The sequence below is a fragment of the Elephas maximus genome, chromosome 1 (assembly GCF_024166365.1).
Source record: "Elephas maximus indicus isolate mEleMax1 chromosome 1, mEleMax1 primary haplotype, whole genome shotgun sequence".
NCBI lineage: Eukaryota > Metazoa > Chordata > Mammalia > Proboscidea > Elephantidae > Elephas > Elephas maximus.
This window is the reverse complement of record NC_064819.1, coordinates 216,159,431-216,185,824: the sequence shown is the minus strand read 5'-3', so window position 1 is coordinate 216,185,824 and position 26,394 is coordinate 216,159,431.

Genomic DNA, 26,394 nt, shown 5'->3' with positions numbered 1-26,394 from the left:
ATTTATGACTATTTCCTATTTTCCTAGATTCATATACTTCGTACATTCCAGGTTCTGACTATTAATGGAATTTTGCAGCTGTTTCTTCTCATTTTGAGTCGTGCCACATCAATAAATGAAGGTCCCAAAAGCTTTACTTCGTTCATGTCATTAAAGTCGACTCTACTTTGAGGAGGCAGCTTTCCCCCAGTCATCTTTTGAGTGCCTTCCAGCCTGGGGGGCTCATCTTCCAGTACTATATCAGACAATGTTCTGCTGCTATTCATAATGTTTTCATTGGCTAATTCTTTTCAAAAGTAGACTGCCAGGTCCTTCTTCCTAGTCTGCCTTAGTCTGGAAGCTCAGCTGACACCTGTCCTCCACGGGTGACCCTGCTGTTATCTGAATACTGGTGGCATAGCTTCCAGCATCATAGCAACATGAAGCCCACACAGTATAACAAACTGACAAGACATGTGGGGTGAGTCACATATAACAGAATGAGAAGTTGTCCAGTACTGCACAATTTTCATGGTCTTTGATATGTTTCAGCCCATTGTTGCAGTTATTGTGTCAATCCATCTCATTGGAGGGTTCCTTCTTTTTTGCTGACCCTCTGCTTTGCCAAACATGTTGTCCTTTTCTAGAATTAGTCTTTCCTGACAACCTGTCCAAGGTAAGCAAGCCAAAGTCTCGTCATCCTAGCTTCAAGGAGATTTCAGTTTTATTTCTTCTAAGACTAATGTGTTCATTGTTCTGGCAGTTCACGGTATATTTAAGATTCTTAACCAATGCCACAATTTGAATGCATCAATTCTTCTTCTGCCTTCTTTTTTCATTGTCAAGTTTTCACATGCATGTGAGGTGATTGAAGAGACCCTGGCTTGGGCCAGGTGCACCTTAGTTATTAAAGTGACAGAATTAGAACACAATTATTCTATTGCATTTTCAGTGTTGACATTGTTGTCAAACTTATTTTACCATACAATCTAGAATCAGGGAACAGGAAGATCCGATGACAATTAAAAAAAAGCCACTGAAGAGGGCTACCATTAAAATGAGATGCGAAGTAGCCATGCCAATACTTCAGGCTTCCTCTAAGCATCAAAACTTAGCAAGTGACTGAATGGTGAATTTCAATTGATTTTTTCAGGCTGTATACCCTTATTCTTTTTTTTTTTTTTTATAATTATGCTTTAGATGAAAGTTTACGGAGCAAGTTAGTTTCTCACTCAAAGATTTATATATACGAATTGTTTCAGGACTCTGGTTGCAATTCCACACTGTGTCAGATTTCTCCTCCTTTCATTTTCCACCCTGGGTTCCCCGGTTCCACTCGTCTAGTTTGCCTGTCACTTCCCGCCTTTTTGTCTTTGTTATTGGCATGTGTTGCCCATTTGATCTTGTATACTTGATTGATCCAAGAAGCATGTTCCTCAAGTGTGTTATTGTTTGTTTTATAGGCCTGCATTTTCTTTGGTTGGCTCCCTGGTGGCACAGTGGTTAAGAGCTCGGCAGTTTGAATCCACCAGCCACTCCTTGGAAACCCTGGGGGGCAGCTCTATTCTGTCCTGTAGGATCACTGTGAGTTGAAACTGAGTCTACAGCACATTACAACAACACCAACAATCTTTGACTGAAAGGCAAACTTCAGGAGTTGCTTCAATTCTGAATTAGAAGGATGTCTGGGGGTCCTAGAACTGGGGGCTCTTCTTGTCTCTGACAGACCAGTAAGTTTAGTCTTTTTTGTTGATTTGATCTTTTGTTCTACATTTTTCTCCTTCTCTCTCTAGGACCCTCTGTTGTAATACCAATCTAGTTCTTTGGTCTCAAGGTCATATAGGTTGTGGTTCCTGTGGTCCATTAGTCCTTTGGACTAATTGCTCCCTTGTGTCTTTAGTTTTTACACTCTCCTTTTCTCCAGACTAGAAGAGACCAATAGTTGTATCTTAGATGGCTGGTCTCAAAATTTTAAGACCGCAGATGCTACTCACCGTGGTAGGATGTAGGACATTGTCTTTAAGAACTGTGCTGTGCCAATTGACATAGATGTCCCTGAGTCTGTGGTCCTTTGCCTTCAAGTCTGGGAACTTCATCACTTGAGGTATTTAGTGATGTCTAAGAGGTTTCCCTGACTATGCCCCTTGTGTGCTCTTTTGTCTCTATTAGTACATGAGGAGCACCTACAATCACGCGTTTAGAAATTTCCACCACCAAACTTGTATCTGATGGTGGGTGTGCTCCTATGCAACCTTATTCTGATCTTCAAAAGGTAAAATTTTTTAGGCAATTATACCTACACATTAAAAAAATTTCTTTACATGTATAATAGATAAAGATTATTATATAAAGGTCTATACATCAATAAGAAAAGGAAAAACATTAAAAATGGACACAAGATATGAACAGGCAATCCACAGAAGAGAAAATTTGAGTGTCTAAAAATGTATGAAAATATGGTTAAACATCAGAATAATCAGAAAAGTGAAAATCAAAATATCATTTCATAATTATCAGAGTAGCAACAAACATTTAAGTGTAATAACATCAGATTTCGGGAAAGTTTTATAGAAGATCGGTAACTTTTTACACTACTGGTAATGTAAACTGCTGTGACAACTCTGGAGTCATTTGGCATTAAAATTGAAAACATGCATATCCTTTGAATAGAAATATCTCTTCTAGATTTACAGGAAAAAAAAAAAAAACCCAGACATGTATAATGGGTACAAAATAGATTTAACTCTGTAAGAAATGTTCTCTTTCTCTCTTTTTGTCTTCCAATTTTCTATTTTGACATAATTTTAAACCTACAAAAATGCTTCAAAAATAGTACAAAGTATTCACCGAGATATCCCAAATGTTAGTTCATTTTCCCACCTTCTTGCTTGCTCTCTATCTATAGTAAATTATTTTCTGAACCATTTGAGAATAGGTTGTAAACTTGATGCTCCTTCACACTTTAGATAGGTCAGTGGGTATTTCTTAAAAAAACAAGAACATTTTCTCACTTAGCCAGAGTATACTTAACAAAATCAGGAAATTAATACTAATACCATATTATCACCAGGTTATATTATCTAAAACCATGTATTCTTTGGGATCTTATAATTTAGACTTGCCTTTTTTTTAAAAAAAAAAATAAAGCTCCTGTTTCAATCATCTATTGTCCTAATCATAATTGTAATTAATAAAAGAAAATGCCAGATCGTACATTGCATCCTGATGTCATGTCTCTTCAGTTTTCTTTAACCTAGAAGATTTCCTCAAGTTTATCTCTGCTTTCCTGGTGTTTGACATTTTGGAAGGATATGGGCCAGTTATTTTGTGGCATTTTCCTTAATTTGGACTTATCTGATGTTCTCTCATGATTACATTCATCTTCTGTGTTTTTGGCAGGAACACCACAGCAGTGAGGCTATGTCTTCAGTGCATCTATCAGGAGGCACAGGATGTAGTTTAGTCCCATTATAGTGTCATTTATTTTTATCACACCACTCACAAGTTACTATCTTTCTGTTTGTAATTAAGAAGTTATTTGGGAGGAGATACCTGGACACTATGTAAATATCCTATTACTCTTCAAACTTTAATGTACTAGTTTTAGTATCCATTGATGATTCCTGTTTAAATCAATTATTTTTCTGATGACTGCCAAGGGGTAATTTTCTAACTATGTTACTCTTGCTACATGTATTGGTAGATGGGAGCCACAATCACTCTCCTCGTCCTACATTCTAAGCAGATGTGAAAACCCCTGATCGGACAAGGTCACCCAGACAGTGGGAGTAGATAGAAGGGAGACAAAAGGCAGAAGGCTAAGCCCCAGGATATTCCTGTCTGGTGCATGATAGAAACAGGATAAACAGTTAGGAGACTGTCCCGGAAGACAGACAGAGATTGTTGGGGCCTGAGGAGGGGTGATGTCAGGAGCTCCCTCTTGATCTTTGTGGGAGACAAGGTAGTCTGGAGAAAAGTGGCATTAGTTCCCATGTGTGAACACCTCTCTGGTCCCAACTGAGCATGTCTGGGAAGCTGAATGTTACTCCCATTGTGCAGAAGTCACTTGTCCCCATGATTGGATGTAGAAGGTTTTGGAACAGAAGATCTTAATCCCAGTGGACAAGTGATAGTACTATTTATTATACAATATAATCCTGAGAAGATAATAAAGAGATCTCTGTTAAAAAACTTCTGAGACAATTGCCTATTGCTTGTAATTTTGAATGGCAAAATCTCTACCTTATAAAAGAAAGTAGTAAGTCTAGCTAAAAGAGGGATGTTACTGCTGGGTTTTGGCCAAGAATACCCCTACAAATTTTTTGAATGTAGATCGCCTGGCTTTTCTTCTGAGGTGTCTCTGGGTGGAACTGAGCCACCAACATTTCAGTTAGTGGCCAAGCACATTAAACCTGTGCACCACTCAGGAACTCCTACAAATAGGTACCTGATAGTTATTCAGTTCCTGGTTCTAGTCCTTTGTGAGGCTCAAGGGCACTACCTGCCCTTGGATCTCCTAAGGTATTTCAGTAGTCTAAGAAATTCTCCTTTTTCTCTCTCTCTTTTTTTAAACTTAGGCTACTTTAAGTAGATTTTTGTTACTGGCAGCCTAAGGATCCTAACTGACACAAAGAAAAATCACTGATGATTACGGATGACAATATTTGATTAAAGAGAAGATTGCCTGCACCACATCCGACTCATTCTTCTGGCTTCAAATTTTCATCTTACCTCCTGTCCCTACACCAAACTACTTAAAGTGCCATCATCTGACCTGAAGCTGACATCACACATCTGGATGTGGTCTTTTATTTCCTATTTGTTCAGCACCAACATTTACAATAGACAAGAGGCTGCAGTTAAGACTTACTTAGTGACCACACACTAGGAAATATTATTAAATCACAGCTGTTGAAGGACTCACAGTTACTGTTAACTGGCTACAAAGTTCCTCACCCTTTGGAGCACAAGCTCTTTATCTGAGTGCAGAACACAGCCAACTAGAGCCCTCAGGAAGCCTTCACCAATGCCATCATAGACCTCGTCAGCGAGCTCTCCCTGCTGGAAGAGGGCTTCCAGGTGGCCATCAAGGACAAGCAAGAAGGAATTGAGTAGTGGACTGGAAGGAGCCTACTCAGCCTGGGATCCCAGCTCCTCCCCTACCCTGGACACTTCTCTCCAGGTACCAAACAGCAGAGAGGCTTCTCTCAGCTGTGCCCCTCCTTGTAATGATATCCCATGAGCCCCTCACCCCTGACACTTAAGTCTCCTGTATGTAGATTCTTCTTATATAACTAGTGGAGTATGGCAGAAAGAAAAAAAAAAAAAAGATTTAGCACCCCAGACTGGATTATCGAACGTAGAGGACTTTCAAACTTCACCCAACCTCCTGATTTTCTTCTTACTACATAAATACAATTTATTTTAATTTTTTCATTTTAATCCAACATATATTTGTTCAGAGTTTTCTATATACAAGGATCTGTGCTAGGCAACATAGAAGACATAAAGATAAACAAGAAACAATCTATTCCAAAATCTGCTGGTCCAGAAGGTCATTTGACTTGAGCAATTCTGAGACAGAGATTATAACTGCTAATGCAGTTGTTTCAAAAATAGGAGTATATATATAGAAAAACACAATGTCACTTATGCCCTGTGACAAAGTCACAATATTTCTATGTAAATAAAGAAACAATGGCACTGGTTAAGAAGAGAACACGATCAAAATATACACTTTTATAGAAAACATGCCATCTTATTGTGAAAATAGCTTAATAGGGTATTTATTCTGAACACTCAGTAAAAAAAAAATTTTTTTTGGTACTTATTAAAGTGCTAGAAGTTCATTAAGTTCTTAGATTTTAAAATAAACTTAAATTAATCTGAAATAGCTAGATATAATATCAGTGAAATTGATTGTAGGGAAAGATAACTGCTTTATAAAACTTTTATTTAACTCAGTTTCTCAATCTTGACACTATTGACACTAAGGGCTCATCAGTACAATTTTAATAGGGCCACAGTCACAGTGGTCTATCTTGTGAAGTCTCCATTACATGTTTGAACCTCTGAGTTTCAAAGCTTTTAGAACTATTAAAAATGATTGCTAAGACAACTTTAATAACTCAGATGACTTAGAACAACCTTTTGCGTTATACAGAAAGCTTTTTTGCTTCTTTTAAACACAGGTTTTTTTTGTTGTTTTTTTGTTGTTTTTTTAAATAACTTTTATTAAGCTTCAAGTGAACGTTTACAAATCCAATCAGTCTGTCACATATAAGTTTACATACATCTCACTCCCTACTCCCACTTGCTCTCCCCCTCTTGAGTCAGCCCTTTCAGTCTCTCCTTTCTTGACAATTTTGCCGGCTTCCCTCTCTCTCTATCCTCCCATCCCCTCTCCAGACAAGAGTTGCCAACACAATCTCAAGTGTCCACCTGATATAATTAGCTCACTCTTCATCAGTGTCACTGTCCCACCTGCTGACCAGTCCCTTTCATGTCTGATGAGTTGTCTTCGGGGATGGTTCCTGTCCTGTGCCAACAGAAGGTCTGGGGAGCATGGCCGCCGGGATTCCTCTAGTCTCAGTCAGACCATCAAGTTTGGTCTTTTTATGAGAATTTGGGGTCTGTATCCCACTGATCTCCTGCTCCCTCAGGGGTCCTCTGCTGTGCTCCCTGTCAGGGCAGTCATCGATTGTGGCCAGGCACCAACTAGTTCTTCTGGTCTCAGGATGATGTAGGTCTCTGGTTCATGTGGCCCTTTCTGTCTCTTGGGCTCTTAGTTGTCATGTGGCCTTGGTGTTCTTCATTTTCCTTTGCTCCAGGTGGGTTGAGACCAATTGATACATCTTAGATGGCCGCTTGTTAGCATTTAAGACCCCAGACGCCACATTTCAAAGTGGGATGCAGAATGATTTCATAATAGAATTATTTTGCCAATTGACTTAGAAGTCCCCGCAAACCATGTTCCCCAGACCCCCGCGCTTGCTCCGCTGACCTTTGAAGCATTCATTTTATCCTGGAAACTTCTTTGCTTTTGGTCCAGTCCAATTGAGCTGACCTTCCATGTATTGAGTGTTGTCTTTCCCTTCACCTAAAGCAGTTCTTATCTACTGATTAATCAATAAAAAACCCTCTCCCACCCTCCCTCCCTCCCCACCTCGTAACCACAAAAGTATGTGTTCTTCTCAGGTTTACTATTTCTCAAGATCTTATAATAGTGGTCTTATACAATATTTGTCCTTTTGCCTCTGACTCATTTCGCTCAGCATAATGCCTTCCAGGTTCCCCCATGTTATGAAATGTTTCAGAGATTCGTCACTGTTCTTTATCAATGCGTAGTATTCCATTGTGTGAATATACCACAATTTATTTACCCATTCATCTGTTGAAGGACACCTTGGTTGCTTCCAACTTTTTGCTATTGTAAACAGAGCTGCAATAAACATGGGTGTGCATATATCTGTTTGTATGAAGGCTCTTGTATCTCTAGGGTATATTCCCAGGAGTGGGATTTCTGGGTTGTATGGTAGTTCTATTTCTAACTGTTTAAGATAACGCCAGATAGATTTCCAAAGTGGTTCTACCATTTTACATTCCCACCAGCAGTGTATGAGAGTTCCAATCTCTCCGCAGCCTCTCCAACATTTATTATTTTGTGTTTTTTGGATTAATGCCAGCCTTGCTGGTGTGAGATGGAATCTCATCGTAGTTTTAATTTGCATTTCTCTAATGGCTAATGATCGAGAGCATTTTCTCATGTATCTGTTGGCTGCCTGAATATCTTCTTTAGTGAAATGTGTGTTCATATCCTTTGCCCACTTCTTGATTGGGTTGTTTATCTTTTTGTGGTTGAGTTTTGACAGAACCATGTAGATTTTAGAGATCAGGCGCTGGTCTGAGATGTCATAGCTGAAAATTCTTTCCCAATCTGTAGGTGGTCTTTTTACTCTTTTGGAGAAGTCTTTAGATGAGCATAGGTGTTTGATTTTTAGGAGCTCCCAGTTATCGGGTTTCTCTTCATCATTTTTGGTAATGTTTTGTATTCTGTTTATACCTTGTATTAGGGCTCCTAGGGTTGTCCCAATTTTTTCTTCCATGATCCTTATTGTTTTAGTCTTTATGTTTAGGTCTTTGATCCACTTGGAGTTAGTTTTTGTGCATGGTGTGAGGTATGGGTCCTGTTTCATTTTTTTGCAAATGGATATCCAGTTATGCCAGCACCATTTGTTAAAAAGACTATCTTTTCCCCAATTAATTGACACTGGTCCTTTGTCAAGTATCAGCTGCTCATACGTGGATGGATCTATGTCTGGGTTCTCAATTCTGTTCCATTGGTCTATGTGCCTGTTTTTGTACCACTACCAGGCTGTTTTGACTACTGTGGCTGTATAATAGGTTCTGAAGTCAGGTAAGGTGAGGCCTCCCACTTTCTTCTTCTTTTTCAGTAGTGCTTTGCTTATCCGGGGCTTTTTTCCCTTCCATATGAAATTGGTGATTTGTTTCTCTCTCCCCTTAAAATATGACATTGGAATTTGGATCGGAAGTGCGTTAAATGTATAGATGGCTTTTGGTAGAATCGACATTTTTACTATGTTAAGTCTTCCTATCCATGAGCAAGGTATGTTTTTCCACTTAAGTATGTCCTTTTGAATGTCTTGTAGTAGAGCTTTGTAGTTTTCTTTGTATAGGTCTTTTACATCCTTGGTAACATTTATTCCTAAGTATCTTATCTTCTTGGGGGCTACTGTGAATGGTATTGATTTGGTTATTTCCTCTTCGGTGTTCTTTTTGTTGATGTAGAGGAATCCAAGTGATTTTTGTATGTTTATTTTATAACCTGAGACTCTGCCAAACTCTTCTATTAGTTTCAGTAGTTTTCTGGAGGATTCCTTAGGGTTTTCTGTGTATATAATCATGTCATCTGCAAATAGTGATAACTTTACTTCTTCCTTGCCAATCTGGATACCTTTTATTTCTTTGTCTAGCCTAATTGCCCTGGCTAGGACTTCTAGCACGATGTTGAATAAGAGCGGTGATAAAGGGCATCCTTGTCTGCTTCCCGTTCTCAAGGGAAATGCTTTCAGGTTCTCTCCATTTAGAGTGATATTGGCTGTTGGCTTTGCATAGATGCCCTTTATTATGTTGAGGAATTTTCCTTCAATTCCTATTTTGGTAAGAGTTTTTATCATAAATGGGTGTTGGACTTTGTCAAATGCCTTTTCTGCATCTATTGATAAGATCATGTGGTTTTTGTCTTTTGTTTTATTTATGTGATGGATTACATTAATGGTTTTTCTGATATTAAACCAGCCTTGCATACCTGGTATAAATCCCACTTGATCAGGGTGAATTATTTTTTTGATGTGTTGTTGGATTCTATTGGCTAGAATTTTGTTGAGGATTTTTGCATCAATGTTCATGAGGGATATAGGTCTATAATTTTCTTTTTTTGTAATGTCTTTACCTGGTTTTGGTATCAGGGAGATGGTGGCTTCATAGAATGAGTTGGGTAGTATTCCGTCATTTTCTATGCTTTGGAACACCTTCAGAAGTAGTGGTGTTAACTCTTCTCTGAAAGTTTGGTAGAACTCTGCAGTGAAGCCGTCCGGGCCAGGGCTTTTTTTTGTTGGGAGTTTTTTGATTACCGTTTCAATCTCTTTTTTTGTTATGGGTCTATTTAGTTGTTCTACTTCTGAATGTGTTAGTTTAGGTAGGTAGTGTTTTTCCAGGAATTCATCCATTTCTTCTAGGTTTTCAAATTTGTTAGAGTACAATTTTTCATAATAATCTGAAATGATTCTTTTAATTTCATTTGGTTCTGTTGTGATGTGGTCCTTCTCGTTTCTTATTCGGGTTATTTGTTTCCTTTCCTGTATTTCTTTAGTCAGTCTAGCCAATGGTTTATCAATTTTGTTAATTTTTTCAAAGAACCAGCTTTTGGCTTTGTTAATTCTTTCAATTGTTTTTCTGTTCTCTAATTCATTTAGTTCAGCTCTAATTTTTATTATTTGTTTTCTTCTGGTGCCTGATGGATTCTTTTGTTGCTCACTTTCTATTTGTTCAAGTTGTAGGGACAGTTCTCTGATTTTGGCTCTTTCTTCTTTTTGTATGTGTGCATTTATCGATATGAATTGGCCTCTGAGCACTGCTTTTGCTGTGTCCCAGAGGTTTTGATAGGAAGTATTTTCATTCTCGTTGCTTTCTATGAATTTCCTTATTCCCTCCTTGATGTCTTCTATAACCCAGTCTTTTTTCAGGAGGGTATTGTTCATTTTCCAAGTATTTGATTTCTTTTCCCTAGTTTTTCTGTTATTGATTTCTAGTTTTATTGCCTTGTGGTCTGAGAAGATGCTTTGTAATATTTCGATGTTTTGGACTCTGCAAAGGTTTGTTTTATGACCTAATATGTGGTCTATTCTAGAGAATGTTCCATGTGCGCTAGAAAAAAAAGTATATTTTGCAGCAGTTGGGTGGAGAGTTCTGTATAAGTCAATGAGGTCAAGTTGGTTGATTGTTGTAATTGGATCTTCCGTGTCTCTATTGAGCTTCTTACTGGATGTCCTGTCCTTCTCCGAAAGTGGTGTGTTGAAGTCTCCTACTATAATTGTGGAGGTATCTATCTCACTTTTCAATTCTGTTGAAATTTGATTTATGTATCTTGCAGCCCTGTCATTGGGTGCATAAATATTTAATATGGTTATGTCTTCCTGATCAATTGTCCCTTTTATCATTATATAGTGTCCTTCTTTATCCTTTGTGGCGGATTTAAGTTTAAAGTCTATTTTGTCAGAAATTAATATTGCTACTCCTCTTCTTTTTTGCTTGTTGTTTGCTTGATATACTTTTTTCCATCCTTTGAGTTTTAGTTTGTTTGTGTCTCTAAGTCTAAGGTGTGTCTCTTTTAGGCAGCATATAGATGGATCGTGTTTCTTTATCCAGTCTGTGACTCTTTGTCTCTTTATTGGTGCATTTAGTCCATTTACATTCAGGGTAATTATAGATAAGTAAGTTTTTAGTGCTGTCATTTTGATGACTTTTTATGTGTGTTGTTGACAATTTCATTTTTCCACATACTTTTTTGTGCTGAGGCATTTTTCTTAGTAAATTGTGAGATCCTCATTTTCATAGTGTTTGACTTTATGTTAGTTGAGTCGTTACGTTTTTCTTGGTTTTTATCTTGAGTTATAGAGTTGTTATACCTTTTTGTGGTTACCTTATTATTTACCCCTATTTTTCTAAGTAAAAACCTAACTTGTATTGTTCTATATCACCTTGTATCACTCTCCATATGGCAGTTCAATGCCTCCTGTATTTAGTCCCTCTTTTTGATTATTGTGATCTTTTACCTATTGACTTCCATGATTCCCTGTTATGTGTATTTTTTTTTTTAATTAATCTTAATTTGTTTGTTTTTGTGATTTCCCTATTTGAGTTGATATCAGGACGTTCTGTTTTGTGACCTTGTGTTGTGCTGATATCTGATATTATTGGTTTTCTGACCAAACAATATCCTTTAGTATTTCTTGTAGCTTTGGTTTGGTTTTTGCAAATTCTCTAAACTTGTGTTTGTCTGTAAATATCTTAATTTCGCCTTCATATTTCAGAGAGAGTTTTGCTGGATATATGATCCTTGGCTGGCAGTTTTTCTCCTTCAGTGTTCTGTGTATGTCGTCCCATTCCCTTCTTGCCTGCATGGTTTCTGCTGAGTAGTCTGAACTTATTCTTATTGATTCTCCCTTGAAGGAAACCTTTCTTTTCTCCCTGGCTGCTTTTAAAATTTTCTGTTTATCTTTGGTTTTGGTGAGTTTGATGATAATATGTCTTGGTGTTTTTCTTTTTGGATCAATCTTAAATGGGGTTCGATGAGCATCTTGGATAGATATCCTTTCGTCTTTCATGATGTCAGGGAAGTTTTGTGTCAGGAGTTCTTCAACTATTTTCTCTGTGTTTTCTGTCCCCCCTCCCTGTTCTGGGACTCCAATCACCCGCAGGTTATCCTTCTTGATAGAGTCCCACATAATTCTTAGGGTTTCTTCATTTTTTTTAATTCTTTTATCTGATTTTTTTTCAGCTATGTTGGTGTTGATTCCCTGGTCCTCCAGATGTCCCAGTCTGCATTCTAATTGCTCGAGTCTGCTCCTCTGACTTCCTATTGCGTTGTCTAATTCTGTAATTTTATTGTTAATCTTTTGGATTTCTACATGTTGTCTCTCTATGGATTCTTGCAACTTATTAATTTTTCCACTATGTTCTTGAATAATCTTTTTGAGTTCTTCAACAGTTTTATTGGTGTGTTCCTTGGCTTTTTCTGCAGTTATCCTAATTTCATTTGTGATATCTTTAAGCATTCTGTAGATTAATTTTTTATATTCTGTATCTGATAATTCCAGGATTGTATCTTCATTTGGGAAAGATTTTGATTCTTTTGTTTGGGGGATTGGAGAAGCTGTCATGGTCTGCTTCTTTAAGTGGTTTGATATGGATTGTTGTCTCCGAGCCATCACTGGGAAACTAGTTTTTCCAGAAAATCCGCTAAAAAAAAAATGCAGTCAGACCCCTATCAGAGTTCTCCCTCTGGCTCAGGCTATTCGGATGTTAATGAAGCCGCCTGGGGAGGGTGGGGGAGGGAACAGAGAGATATGAGAGTAGCACCTCAGAATATAGCCAGAGTTGCTTGTCTTGCTTGGAATGACTATTATATCTGAGATTCCCGCGGGCGCGTCGCCTATGTGTGCTGTCTGTGTGGAGATTGCCCCCGGGGGGTCTGGCCCGCTGGAGTCACGGTCAGATCCTCCGCTTCCAGCCCCACGCCCAGCGTCAAGGCTCCCCTACTGGGACAGTGCACTCTCGACTCCAAAATCAGTCGCTGCCTCCCGGGGACTTCTCGTCCCTCCAGCCGCGTGGCCGTGCCGCCCTCACGAACCAGGTAGGCCCCCTCCCGGGGTTAGTTCAGATGGGTAGAGCAGCTCCCCGTGCTTGTGCCGTGACTGAGTGTCCCGGCTGGGACGCTGTTCTCCCCGCTCCAATACCAGTCGCTGCCTCCCGGGGACTTCTCCTATCAGCTGCGTCCCACGCCGCCCGCGTGACCCGGCTGGGTCCCTTCCCGGGGTTAGTTCAGGGGGGTGGAGCAGCTCTCCGTGTTTATGCCGTACCTGAGTCCAGTCCAAATCCCGGCGAGACGGTTCCCCGGCTGGGACGCTGCTCTTCCTGCTCCAAGACCAGTCACTGCCTCCCGGGGACTTCTCCTACCGGCTGCGTCCCATGCCGCCCGCGGAACTGGCTGGTCTCCCTCCCGGGGTTAGTTCAGGGGGGTGGAGCAGCTCTCTGTGCTTGTGCCGTACCTGACTGGTACACTGGCTCCAGGCTCTGGAAACAATCACTGCTTCCCCGTATTAGTTCGTTCTCCTTCTCTAAATCTGTGTTTGTTGTTCAGGGTTCGTAGATTGTTATGTATGTGATCGATTCACTTGTTTTTCCGTGTCTTTGTTGTAAGAGGGATCCGAGGTAGCGTCTGCCTAGTCCGCCATCTTGGCTCCGCCCATTAAACACAGTTTTCATTACAAAGTAGCACAGACTAAAATTCAGTAGTGTTCATAAATGTAGAAGTACTAGCAGGAACTGCTTTAATGAGTTCATTTATTTGTTCAACGTAGCTTCTGAGTGCCCTCTGTGCAAAATGCTAAGCTAGGCATTATGATTTTATTGAGATAATTATAACTACCTTGGATTTTATGCTATTCAGTGTTTGAATATAGTTTGTCATAAATTATACCTTTCCCTAAAATCTTTTTTTGTATTTACAAGGAATGCTATTGACAGTGGTACTAAGGTACAGCTCTTAGGCCATTTTGTTCATTAATTTAGGAGCCAAGAAAATACTGGAAATTGGAGCACATTAGAAATCTGAACGAAGTTTCCCCAGGGTGTAGTTCTGTGTACAAGAGTCTGAACTATACGCTGAATTTTAAATTCCTTGATTCCAAGCTAAAAGGAGACTGAGAGGAGAATATGAAAAAGCACTACTTGGTGAGAAAAATTGATGGATGAGGAACCTTGTATGACACGGAATCATAAACAGTAGACTAAAAGAGGCAGATTCATAGATAGCAAGCCCTAGGTTATTAAATAAATGATAGTTTTTAAAGGTGTGGAACGGGAAAATTCAAACTATTCACTGTCCTAGACAGTGTGAAGGTTTAGAGACTTGATGGCCTGGGTACAATGACTCAATCAGTCTGATATTTTTTATTAGGCTCAATTCTTGGCTGAAAAATGTTTTGAAATATGAAATCACTCCATACATTGTCATATGAATAAACTGCCCTTTTTTTTCAGAGTTTGGTAGTATTTACAATGTAACATAAAAACAAAATCAATCACGACTTTTGTAAGATGGAGGGTTTACTATGGTTGGAAAAAAGTTGATTGTCGATGATATTTATTTTTAAGTGCCATAGCAGGTGATACATGTATGAAACAAAAGCCCAACGAAAAGTCTGAGTTTAATATGTAATTACCAGATTACTTAAAAGTTTTTGTCTTTACAAAGGAACTTTATTTTTAAGGGAGGACTAACTTATAAGATCCCAAAGAACACATGGTCCTAGTTAATTCCATCCAAAAATTGGTCATTTTATTAGAGACAAGAAGCTATTTAAGGGCAAGGATCTCTAAATCCCTATCAACTTCCTAAAAAAATGACATCATGGATTCTTGAGGTCATACACTAGTTCTTTATGATCACCACATTATTTTCTAAATGGTTATAAGAGATTTTAAATCAATTATGAGTTTTGTTAAGAGAAAAACTGTTATATTTTGTAGGTTTCTAAATCCATTTTTTTCATTTTATTTAAAAATTTGAAAAATATTCACTAATAAGATACCATTTATATATTCCTTGATATGTAAAAAGTTATTGACAGTGGTTTCTATTCCTATCTGTGTATTCTAAATTCCTCCAGATAAGATTCGCCTTTCTATGGAGACTTCAGTCGATTAGTTGTTTCCTTATCTCTTCATCTTTTTCTTTAAGAAGTTCACTCTGAACTTTCCAGCATGAAGATCTTTCTTCTAAAAAATAAAGGTGGAAGTGAAGTAGTAGTTACAGCTACCTATTTTTTTGGCCTCTGTTACTCATGATGGAGGTATGATATTCCATTCAGGAGGTTCTCCCTTCAGGACTGAAAGACTTATTCCCCAGTTGCTGGGAGTGCTATTAGCTGATAGCACTCTCCAGGGATTGCTAGCCCTGAAGAGAGCTACTTCCTCCAACTCTTTTCTCTCCCACTTCATGAGGCAGCCCACAGCCGATGATAAGTCAGTAGGTAGAAAGCCCAGACTCCTTGTCTCAACAGAAAACAATGCTCCAGGCCAACTCAGCTTCAGATTTTCCTGTGAAGTCAGTTCAGGCCTTTATTGACACAGAATTCTAGACGAAATTTACACCCTGTTCAATCCTACTTCTTTCCCACAGATGTTCTTCCATGATTACTCTGTAATAGCAAACTAATTTCCATCTCGGGGACTACTTCTCTGGGAATCTAACCGACAATAGTAATCTTTCTAGAGTCTATCCTTTCTTGATATCAATATATCTTGATATTTTACGTCCCCTTGTTCCCATCTCTTACATTTTTGGAAGCCTCGCTTGACTGAAAGAAGAAAAATTTAGGACATGTAGTTTTCCCTTATGAAGTTGACTGTTAAGTCATTATTGACTACCTAACATTTCATACAGTCTACATAACACTTCTAATAGGAGTCAGAAACCGATGGGCAACTACAGACATGCAATGAGGATAGCAAGAGCTACTTAAACTCTCCTAGAATGTAGAAAAAAAAATGTGGACAATTCCTCTGCTTATAAATATACTTTAGAAAAATATATTTCTCAAAAAAAACTAAATAAAATATTAATAAATCTAGTATACTAAAAGAAAAATATACTATGACATAAGAAAGCTTCTCCTAGGATTACAAAAGATGTTTCAATATTGACAGTCTATCAACATAATTTATTAAATTATGAAATTAAAGGAGAAAAAAAATTAGGTGAAATCAATAGCAACCAAAAGGCATTTACAGAAATCTAGGATTCCTAGTACAAAATTCTAAGTAAGGGTAGAAGTGAACTACTTAAATATAGTAAAACTTATCAAAGACCAATAGTAGACATCATAGTAACTAAATCGTTGAGAATTTTTGTATTAAAATCAGGAACAAGACAGGAATATCCCTTATCAGCATTGTTTTTACAGTGATTTTTATTAACACAAGAAAATTTTAAAGGCCCAAATTAGTAGTAGAAAGAATGAACTAAATTATCTTTAATTATAGATGATAGTCTTCTAAACCTAGAGTATCTAATTACTAGACTCAAGAATGTGGTCACTATTCACTTATAAATGGAAACTGAAAAAAAAAATCACATTCACAGTGACTGTAAAATATTTTAACATAAATTTAATAGGAACTGTATCAGACCTATATAAGAAAACCATAGAACCTTAGTATAGTAAATGAATTGCAACTTCAAAAAAAAAAAAAAAGAATGTTTTTAAATAGGAAGCCTACTATGATAAAAACATAAAAATGCAAATTTTCAAATTAGTACAAATATTTAATAAAATTGCAATCAGTATTTGAATTTTGGTGACAATGTTAATACTTTTAAAGATCCTATAAAAATAAATCATGAAATGATGAAAATTAAAAAAAAAAGTCATTGTGTATTTGCTTTATAGGGTATTAAAACTTACTACAAAATCAAATCAGTGTGCTATTGATGCAAAAATAAATAAGTGTAAGGTATGAGAAAGACCAAAAAACATCATGAATACTTGGTTCCTTAATAAATGACAAGGTTGCATTTTATCTTAATGGAAAGTATTAAAAATGTTGGTGCTAGAATAATTTGTCGTCTTTCTGGTAGAAAATAAACACGGTAGAAAATAAATTCTATACTTTTTCCAAAAAGATACTCTCAGAGATTTTAAGTACAAAAAATTAAATAATAAATATATATCTTTTTAAAAATAGAATATTTTTATAACTTTGGAGTTAGGAAAAATCCCAGGTATTATAAAAAAAGACATTTTGGACTAAACAAAATTCCAAAATCATAGACTGAAGTAATTATTTATAAGACACATTAAAGAGAAGAGCTTCATGGTCCTAATTTACAAAAGCACCTATGTATTTATCAGAAAATGAATCCTAATAGACAAATGAATAAAGCATAAAAAAAAAAAAAAAGCCCATTGTTGTTGAGTTGATTCCAACCCCCAGCAACCTTATAGAACAGGGTAGAACTGCCCCTTAGAATTTCCAAGGAGTGGCTGGTGGGTTTGAACTGCTGACCTTTTGGTTAGAGGCTGAGCTTCTTAACCACTGTACTACCAGGGCTCTGAACAAAGTATATGAATAGGTAGTTCAAGAAAGGAGTCCAAATGGCCGGTGTTATACATTAAATTGAGTCCCCCAAAAAGATATACTGAAGTTTTTTTTAACTTCCAGTACCTGTGAACTTGACCTCGTTTGAGAATAGAATCTTTGAAGACATTACGTTAACATGAGGTCATACTGCCATAGAGTGGATCCTAATCCACTATGAGTTGTGTCCTTATAAAAAGGAGAGAAGGGACACGGACACAGAGAGACAGACAGGGACAGATGGCCGTGTGAAGATGGAGGCAGAGATTGGAGTGATGCATCTACAAGCCAAGGAACGCCAAGGATTGCCAGGAACCATCGGAAGTTAGGAAAAGGAAAGGAATGATCTTCTCCTAGAGCCTCGATCTTCCCCTAGAGGCTTCAGAGAGAGCATGCCCCTGAGACACCTTCATTTCAGACTCTCAAAAACTCTGAGATGGTAAATTGCTGCTGTTTTAAGCCACCCGGTTTATGGTACTTTGTACCCTAGGAAACTACTGCAGCCGGTTAAGCATGGGGAAATATGCTCAACCTCACTAGTAGTCCTGGGAATGAAAACCAAAGCAACAGCGAGCTACCATTCTCCTCTTTTGTATGGGCAAACATAAGAGTGACACCGTCTGCTGCTGGTGAGGATGCAGGGAAACAGGTATTCTCTTTCAATTCTGGTTGGTAAGTCAATTGCTCTGAATATTTGAAAAAGAAATCTGGCAGTTGTCTATGGAAATTTTAAAGGCAGGCACCTACATACCTTTAATTCAACAATCCCACTTTTGAGACAGTATCCTTTGGAAATAAGTTTTTTTTAAAAAAAAAAATATCTTATTTCTCTATTGGTAATATAAACAACAAAACTGAATGCCCATTAGTCGGGAAATGGTTAGATCTATTACAGTTCATCCAAATTGCAGAATATCATACAGCTATTAAAAATAAGGAATTAGAGCTGTATCTGTTGATTTGGGCAAATACATCTGTTTGTGATGAATCACCAAGTGAGAAAAGCTGATTGAGGAATAGTGAATAATGTATGATTCCATTTCTTAATTACAAACAATAACACAAATACATATATACACACACACATACATATATTTGTATGAGCATGCAGAAATGTGTGAAGACTATATCATCCCAGGTGAAGCAGACAATGTTGGTTCCTCACCCAGGAGCCTGGGATCCTTCTGTTAGCTCTGTGCACCCATCCCCAGCTGCTGCACCTTTTGCTGCTGACACTCACTGGTGACCTCGAAACGCTTGCTTAGGGCACAAGAGCTAGCTTACACTTAAGAGAGCTGAAAATAGTTGGGAGTTATCTATCCTCCATGAGCTTTGGTACTGGGCGGAGTACAAAGCCCAGCCCCCTTGCCTCTGGGCAGACAAACTGCCAAGATATAATCTGTACTCCAGAGCTTTCTGAGGAAGAAGACTGAGTCTGGGACGTCCCCTGAAATTACACCCTTGCATGGCTCCTTCCCCTTTTCTATCCCATTTCTCCACTCACTCACTGGTTTCTGCTGGGAGAAGGTCCTTAGTGAATCACTTTCACTTGAATTTTTGTCTCCAGGTTGGCTTCTGGTCTCCCAGAACCTAAGACACTATGTTGACCGTAGTTAACTCAGAGGGGGGAAGGAAGTGTATCATTTATTATTATTTACACATTTTTGCACTGTTTCATTAATTAGAATAAATCTGTATTGCTTTGTCATTTAAAATATTAGAGAAACATTTTAAAAGAAAGAATAAATATCATGCAGTATCATTTATTTTACATGTTGTGATGGTTAAGGTTGTGGGTCAACTTGGCTGGGCCATGAATCTCAGTAGTTTGGCAGCAGTATAATGTTGTGATCACCTCCATGATGAGATGTGATATAATGTGATCACTTCCATGATGGGATCTGTTGTGAGTAGCCAGTCAGTTGAAAAGGAGTTTCCTTGGGCATTTGGCCTGCATCGAATATTTAGGTGGACATTCTGACAAGGCTCATGGGCTTTTGCTCACTCTGGATCCTGCAGCTGGCTCCTGTTCGTCTGACCTCCAGTTCCTGGGACTTGAGCTAGCAGTTTACCTGCCGTCTTGCCTGCTGATCTTGGGTTTCCTAGATCTTTCTGCCTGTGAGCAAGAGCCCTGCTTTCTGACCTGCCAATCTTGGATTTGACAGCCCCTGCTGCTATATGAATCAGGAGAAGCCTCTTTCCTGACCCATGGATTTGGGACTGTCATGGATTGAATTGTGTCCCCCCCAAATATCTGTCAACTTAGTTGAGCCATGAGTCCCAGTATTGTGTAATTATCCACCATTTTATGTGATTTCCCTATGTGTTGTAAATCCTATCACTATGATGAAATGAGATGGATTAGTGCCAGTTACATTGATGAGATATACAAGATTAGATAATGTCTTAAGCCAATCTCTTTGAGATATAAAGGAGAGAAGTGAGCAGACAGACAGGGGAACTTCATACCACCAAGAAAGCAGTGCTAGGAGCAGAGCACATCCTTTAGATCTGAGGTTCCTGAGCTGAGATGCTCCCAGACCAAGGGAAGACTCATGACAAGGACCTTCCTCCAAAGCTGACAGAGTGAGAAAGCCTTTCCCTGTAGCCGATGCCCTGAATTTGGACTTCTAGCCTACTGGACTGTGTTAAAGCTATCCACTTGTGGAATTTCTGTTATAGCAGCACTAGATGACTAAGACAGGGACGTTCCAGCCTCTATAACTGCGTGAACCATTTCCTTGTTGTAAATCTCTCTATATATATATTTATACACTTTATTGGTTTTGACTCTCTAGAGAACCCAGCCGAAGACACGTTTATATATTTAAAGCAGTTAAGAAAGAATTCCTCAGTTGTACATTCTCGTCACGCTCAGAGGTAAGTTTATATAACTCTGTTTCTGATGCAGCACCTATTGTCATATTGCTGTATTTCTGCTAAGATTGTATGCCAGATTCCATCAGAATAAAGCAGGACACTCTGTACCTGTCTTCATTTGTTCTTGCTTTTAACTCCACAGAAGAATCAGGAATGAGGTTCTAAGGTTTGCTTTACTTCAACTTCCTTTATTACTTTCAAGACAACAATGGAAGAACACTTGCATATTATCTTGCCCATTACGAACCTCCAATTCTGTTTTTCTCCTATTATTATAACCAATGGCTTGTAGAAATATTTTGCAAGCTGGAATGCCTGGAGACAGCAGTTTTTAACCATACTTGTGAAACTCTCACACATGTGTATCTATATCCCAATGGCTCTCCTCTGAGAAGAATTGTAAGATATTCTCCTTACCAAAGAAAACTAGACCTCTTGGTAGACAGCCTTCAAATTCAAGCTAGTCAAATATTCACACTAGAAAAATGTAGCCTTTTGGGTGAATCATTGTCTAGAAAATGTGACCTCCTAAATTAGATTTTAAAAAATCTCATAAGAGACTTGTATTTTTTGGAGTTTTTACCCTTACTTAGGTTCAAACTTAAGCAACTCTTATTCCAGAACATCTAATCACAGAAAACCCCAGTAGCAGGGGCAGGCTAAATGCAAGACTTTTTTTTTTTTGTAGTATATAATGGCTATGTAATTTTGTCCAAGACCATCACATTGTGTTTTACTTATCTTAAAACACTTTTATGAGAAAAACTACTCTGGTGGACTATTTTCTAGGAATGAGTCTCATTCTTACCAAAAATATCTGTGTGGTATTTTTATCCAATTTGATGAAAGTATTTCTCATCCAGGAAGAAATATTTTATAATGGAAAAAAACTCCCCAAAACTACAGATATGATGTGCATGGGTAATATCTCTCCAGGTGAGATGAAAACCATCAAGTAGAGCAGTTTGTCAGTATATTTATAACTATTTTGTAAATGAAAGAAAATGTACTGTAATATTTTTTTGCATCCAAATACATGAACTTATTGTCAGCATACTATTCTACCATGATGTAGCCTGCTGAACCAACTGGCTGCTATTTCTTTTAGCACAATTCCAATGAACACGACAAAATGAAACACAGAGTATTGAGGAAAGTCTAATAAATGTAGATATTTACAGATGAATTCAATGTATACAAAAAAATTTCTCTTTGAATAATAGATTTGGAATCTCTTTTCATTTGGTCTTAAGTATCTTAAGTGTTCAGTTCAATGAATACTGGCAATTGTATGTACCAGTGTAATCAGATCACCACTTGTCTGGCAGTTTGTTGTATTGTGGTGGCTTGCATATTGCTGTGATGCTGGAAGCCATGACACCGGTATTTCAAATACTAGCAGGATCGCCCATGGTGGACAGGTTTCAGTGGAGCTTCCAGACTAAGAAAGACTAGGAAGAAGGACCTGGCTATCTACATCTAAAAAAACTGGCCAGTGCAAACCTTCTGAATAACAGTGGAACATTGTCTGATACAGTGCTGGAAGACAAGCCCCTCAGATTGCAAGGCACTCAAAATACCACTGGGGAAGAGCTGCCTCAATGTAGAGTCAATCTTAACGACGTGGATGGAGTCAAGCTTTTGAAACCTTCATTTGTTGATGTGGCAAGATCAAAATAAGAAGAAACAGCTGCAAACATCCATTAGTAATTGGAACACGGAATGTAAGAAGTCTGAATCTAGGAAAATTGGAAATTGTCAAAAATGAAATGGAATGCATAAACACTGATATCGTAGGCATTAATGAGCTGAAATGGACTGGTATTGGCCGTTTTGAATCAGACGATCATATGGTCTACTATGTTGGAATGGCAACTGGAAGAAGAATGGCATTGCATTTATTCTGTAAGCTGAGTAAATAATCTGAGAAGCTGGATTATGTGAAGAAGAATGAGGCATCAGGATTGCAGGAAGACTCATTAAAGGCCAGCAAAATGCAGATGCCACAACCTTGCTTGCTGAAAGTGAAGAGGACTTGAAGCACTTACTGGTGAAGATCAAACTACAGCCTTCAGTATCTATTACACCTCAATGTAAAAAAACAAAAATCCTCACAACTGGACCAGTAAGAAACACCATGATACATGGAGAAAAGATTGAAATTGTCAAGAATTTCATTTTACTCGTATCCGCAATCAACACCCATGAAAGCAGCAGTCAAGGAATCAAAAGATGCATTGCATTGGGCAAATCTGCTGCAAAAGACCTCTTTAAAGTATTAAAAAGCAAAGATGCCACCTCAAGACAAAGTGAACCTAATCCAAAGCTATGGTGTTTTCAATTGCCTCATATGTATGTGAAAGCTGGACAATGAACAAGGAAAACCAAAGAAATGATGACTTTGATTGTGGTGATGGCAAAGAATATTGAATATACCATGGACTGCCAAAAGAAGGAACAAATCTGTCTTGGAGAAGTACAGCCAGAATTCTCCTTAGAAGCAAGGGTGGAGAGACTTCCTCTCACACGCTTTGGACATGTTATCAGGAGGTACCAGTCCCTGGAGAAGGACATCCATATCCTTCTCCCTCAATGAAATGGACTGACACAGTGACTGCGAAAGGAATGAACAGATCTGTCTTGGAAGAGTACAGCCAGAATGCTGTTTAGAAGCAGAGATGGTGAGACTACATCTCACACACGTTGGGCGTATTATCCAGAGGGACCAGTTTCTGCAGAACGACATCATGCTTGATAAAGTAGAGGGTCGGTGAAAAAGAGGAAGACCCTCTACGAAATGGATTGACACAGTGGCTTCAACAATGGACTCAAGCATAACAAAAGTTGTGAGAACGGCACAGGATCAGGCGGTGTTTTGTTTTGTTGTGGATAAGGTCGCTGTGAGTCAGCACCTAACAACAACAGCAACATATCATTTTCCATAGTGGTTGTACCATTTTACATTCTTACCAGCAGTGCGTAAGAGTTCCAATATCCCCTCATCCTCTCCAACATTTGTTATTTTTATTTTTTGATTAGAGCCAGTAATATTGGGGTGAGATGGTATCTCATTGTAGTTCTGATTTGCATTTCTCTAATGACTAATGATCATGAGAATTTCTTAACATGTCTGTTAGCCACTTCAATGTCTTCTTTGGTGAAGTGTTTATTCATATCCTTTGTCCATTTTTCAATTGGATTATTTTATTTTTGTTATTTGTTATATTGAAGTATTCTGTAGATTTAGAGATTAGACCCTTGTTGAATACGTCATAGCCAAAAGTTTTTTTCCCAGTCTGAAGGTTCTTTTTTTTACTCTTTTGGTGAAGACTTTGATGAGCGTAAGTGTTTAATTTTTAGGAGTTCCCAGTTATCTAGTTTATCTTCTGGAGTTTGTGCATTGTTAGTTATGGTTTGTATTGTCTTTATGCCATGTATTAAGGCCCCTGGAGCCCTGGTTGTGCAGTGGTTAAAAGCTCAGATGCTAACCAAAAAGTTGGCAGTTCAAATCCACCAGCCACTCTTTAGAAACACTGTGGGGCAGTTCTCATCTGTCCTATAGCGTCTCTATGAGTCAGAACTGACTCAACGGCACCTAACAGTAACAACAACAGGGCCCCTAGCAATCTCCCTATTTTTTCTTCCATGATGTTTATCATTTTAGGTTTTATATTTAGGTCTTTAATCCATTTTGAGATAGTTGTTGGTGTATGGTAGGAGATATGGGTCCTATTTCATTGTTTTACAGGTGAACATCCAGTTTTGCCAGCACCACTGGTTAAAAAGACTATCTTTTTACCCATTTAATGGACTTGGTCCTTTGTCAAAGATCAGTTGACCACAGATGGATGGATTTAATTTACATTCTGTTCCATTGGTCTATGTGTCTGTCGTTATACCAGCACCAGGCTGTTTTGACTACCATAGCTGTATAGTAGGTTCTGAGATTAGACAGCATGAGGACTCCCAATTTCTTTTCTGAAGTTCTCTTCTTTGGTGTATATGAATCCAACTGATTTTCGCATGTTGATCTTATATCCTGCTACTCTGCTGAATTTTTCTGCTAGTTTTAGTAGTTCTCTTGTGGAATCTTTAAGATTCTCTATGTACAGGACCATATCATCTGCGAATAGGGATAATTTTACTTCCTCCTTTCCAATTTGGGGAGCCCTGGTGGCACGGTGGTTCAGAGCTACGACTGCTAACCAAAAGGCTGGCAGTTCAAACTCACCAGTAGCTCCTTGGAAACCCTTTGGGGCATTTCTACTCATAGTATTCACTATGAGTTAGAATTGACTCAACACTAATGGTTCCCCCTGCCCACCCCAATTTGGATTCTCTTTCTTTTTCTTTCCTTATTGCTCTGGGCTAGGACTTCCAGCACAATGTTAAATAGGAGTGGTGATAAAGGGCATCCTTGTCTTGTTCAAGATTTCAGAGAGAATGTTTTCAGCCTCTCTCCATTGAGAATGATGTTGGCTGATGGTTTTGTATAAATACCTCTTGTTTTTCCTTCTTATTGAGATGTTTTTATCAGGAACTGGTGTTGTACTTTATCAAATGCCTTTTCTGTATTGAGATGATCATGTAATTCTTCTGTTCTATTTATGTGGTAGGCTATGTTCATTGATTTTCAAACGTTGAACCATTCTTGCATACCTGGTATGAATCCCACTTTGTCTTGGTGTATTATTTATTTATTTTGGTATGATGCTGAATTCTAATTGCTAGAATTTTGTTGAGAATTTTTGGGTCTATAATTTTTTTTTTTTTGTGGTATCATTGCCTGGCTTTGGTATCAGGGTTATGTCGGCTTCATAGAATGAATTTGGGAATATTCCTTCCTTTTCTATGCTCTGAAATAGTTTGAGTAGTACAGGTGTGAGCTCGTCACTGAATATTTCATAGAATTCTCCAGTGAAGCTGTCCAGGCCAGGGCTTTGTTTTTTTTTTTTTTTTTACCTCTTCAATCTCTTCTCTTGTTATGGATCTGATCAGATTTTTTATTTCAGCTTGTGTTAGTTTAGAGAGGTAGTGTGTTTCTAGGAATTTGCCCATTTCCTCTAGGTTCTCAAATTTGTTGGAGTGAAACTTTTCATGGTATTCTGTTATGATCCTTTTTATTTCAGTTGGTTCTGTCATATTGTCCCCCCATCTCATTTCTTATTTGGGTTATTTGCTTCCTCTCCTGTTTTTCTTTTGACAGTTTGGCCAGTGGTTAGTTATCTTTTCAAAGAACCATCTTTTGGTCTTATTGATTCTATCATTTTTCTGTTCTCTATTTCATTTATTTCTGCTCTACTGTTTATTATTTCCTTTCTTCTGGTGGTGGTGGGCTTCTTTTGCTGTTCACTTTCTGTTTGCTCAGTCGTAGGGCTAACGTTTTGATTTTGGCCCATTCCTCTTTTTTGATGTGTGTGTTAATTGCTATAAATTGACCTCTGAATACTCCCTTTGCTGCATGCCAAAGGTTTTGGTATGATGTGTTTTCATTATCATTTGATTCTAAATTTTTTTTTATTCCCTTTTTGATTTGTTCTAATTACCCAGTAGTTTTAAAGCAAGATGTTATTCAGTTTTCATAATTTTTTTCCCTTGCTTTTTCTGTTATTTATTTCTACTTTTATGGCATTGTGATCAGTAGAAATGCTTTGTATTATTTCAGTGTTTTGGATTTTATTGAGGGTTGCTTTGTGGCCTAAGATATCGTCTATTCAGAGAATGTTCCACGTGCATTGGAAAAGAATGTATACTTTGCTGCTTTTGGGTGGTGGTTCGTTCTATATATGTTTATGTGGTCAAGTTGGTTGATTTGGGTATTTAAATCTTCTGCGTTTCTTTCTAGATGTTCTGTCCTTTACCAAGAGTAGTGTGTTGAAGTTTACTATTGTTGTGAACTGTTTATTTCTCTTTTCAGTGTTGTTAGAGTTTCTTTTATGTATTTTGGAGCCCTGTCGTTGGGTGCATGGATACTTATTATGGTTATGTCTTCTTGGTGAATTGTCCCTTCAATTATTATATAATGTCTTTCCTTGTCTTTTATGGTTAATTTTGCCTTAAAGCTTATTTTATCTGAGATTAGTATTGCCAATT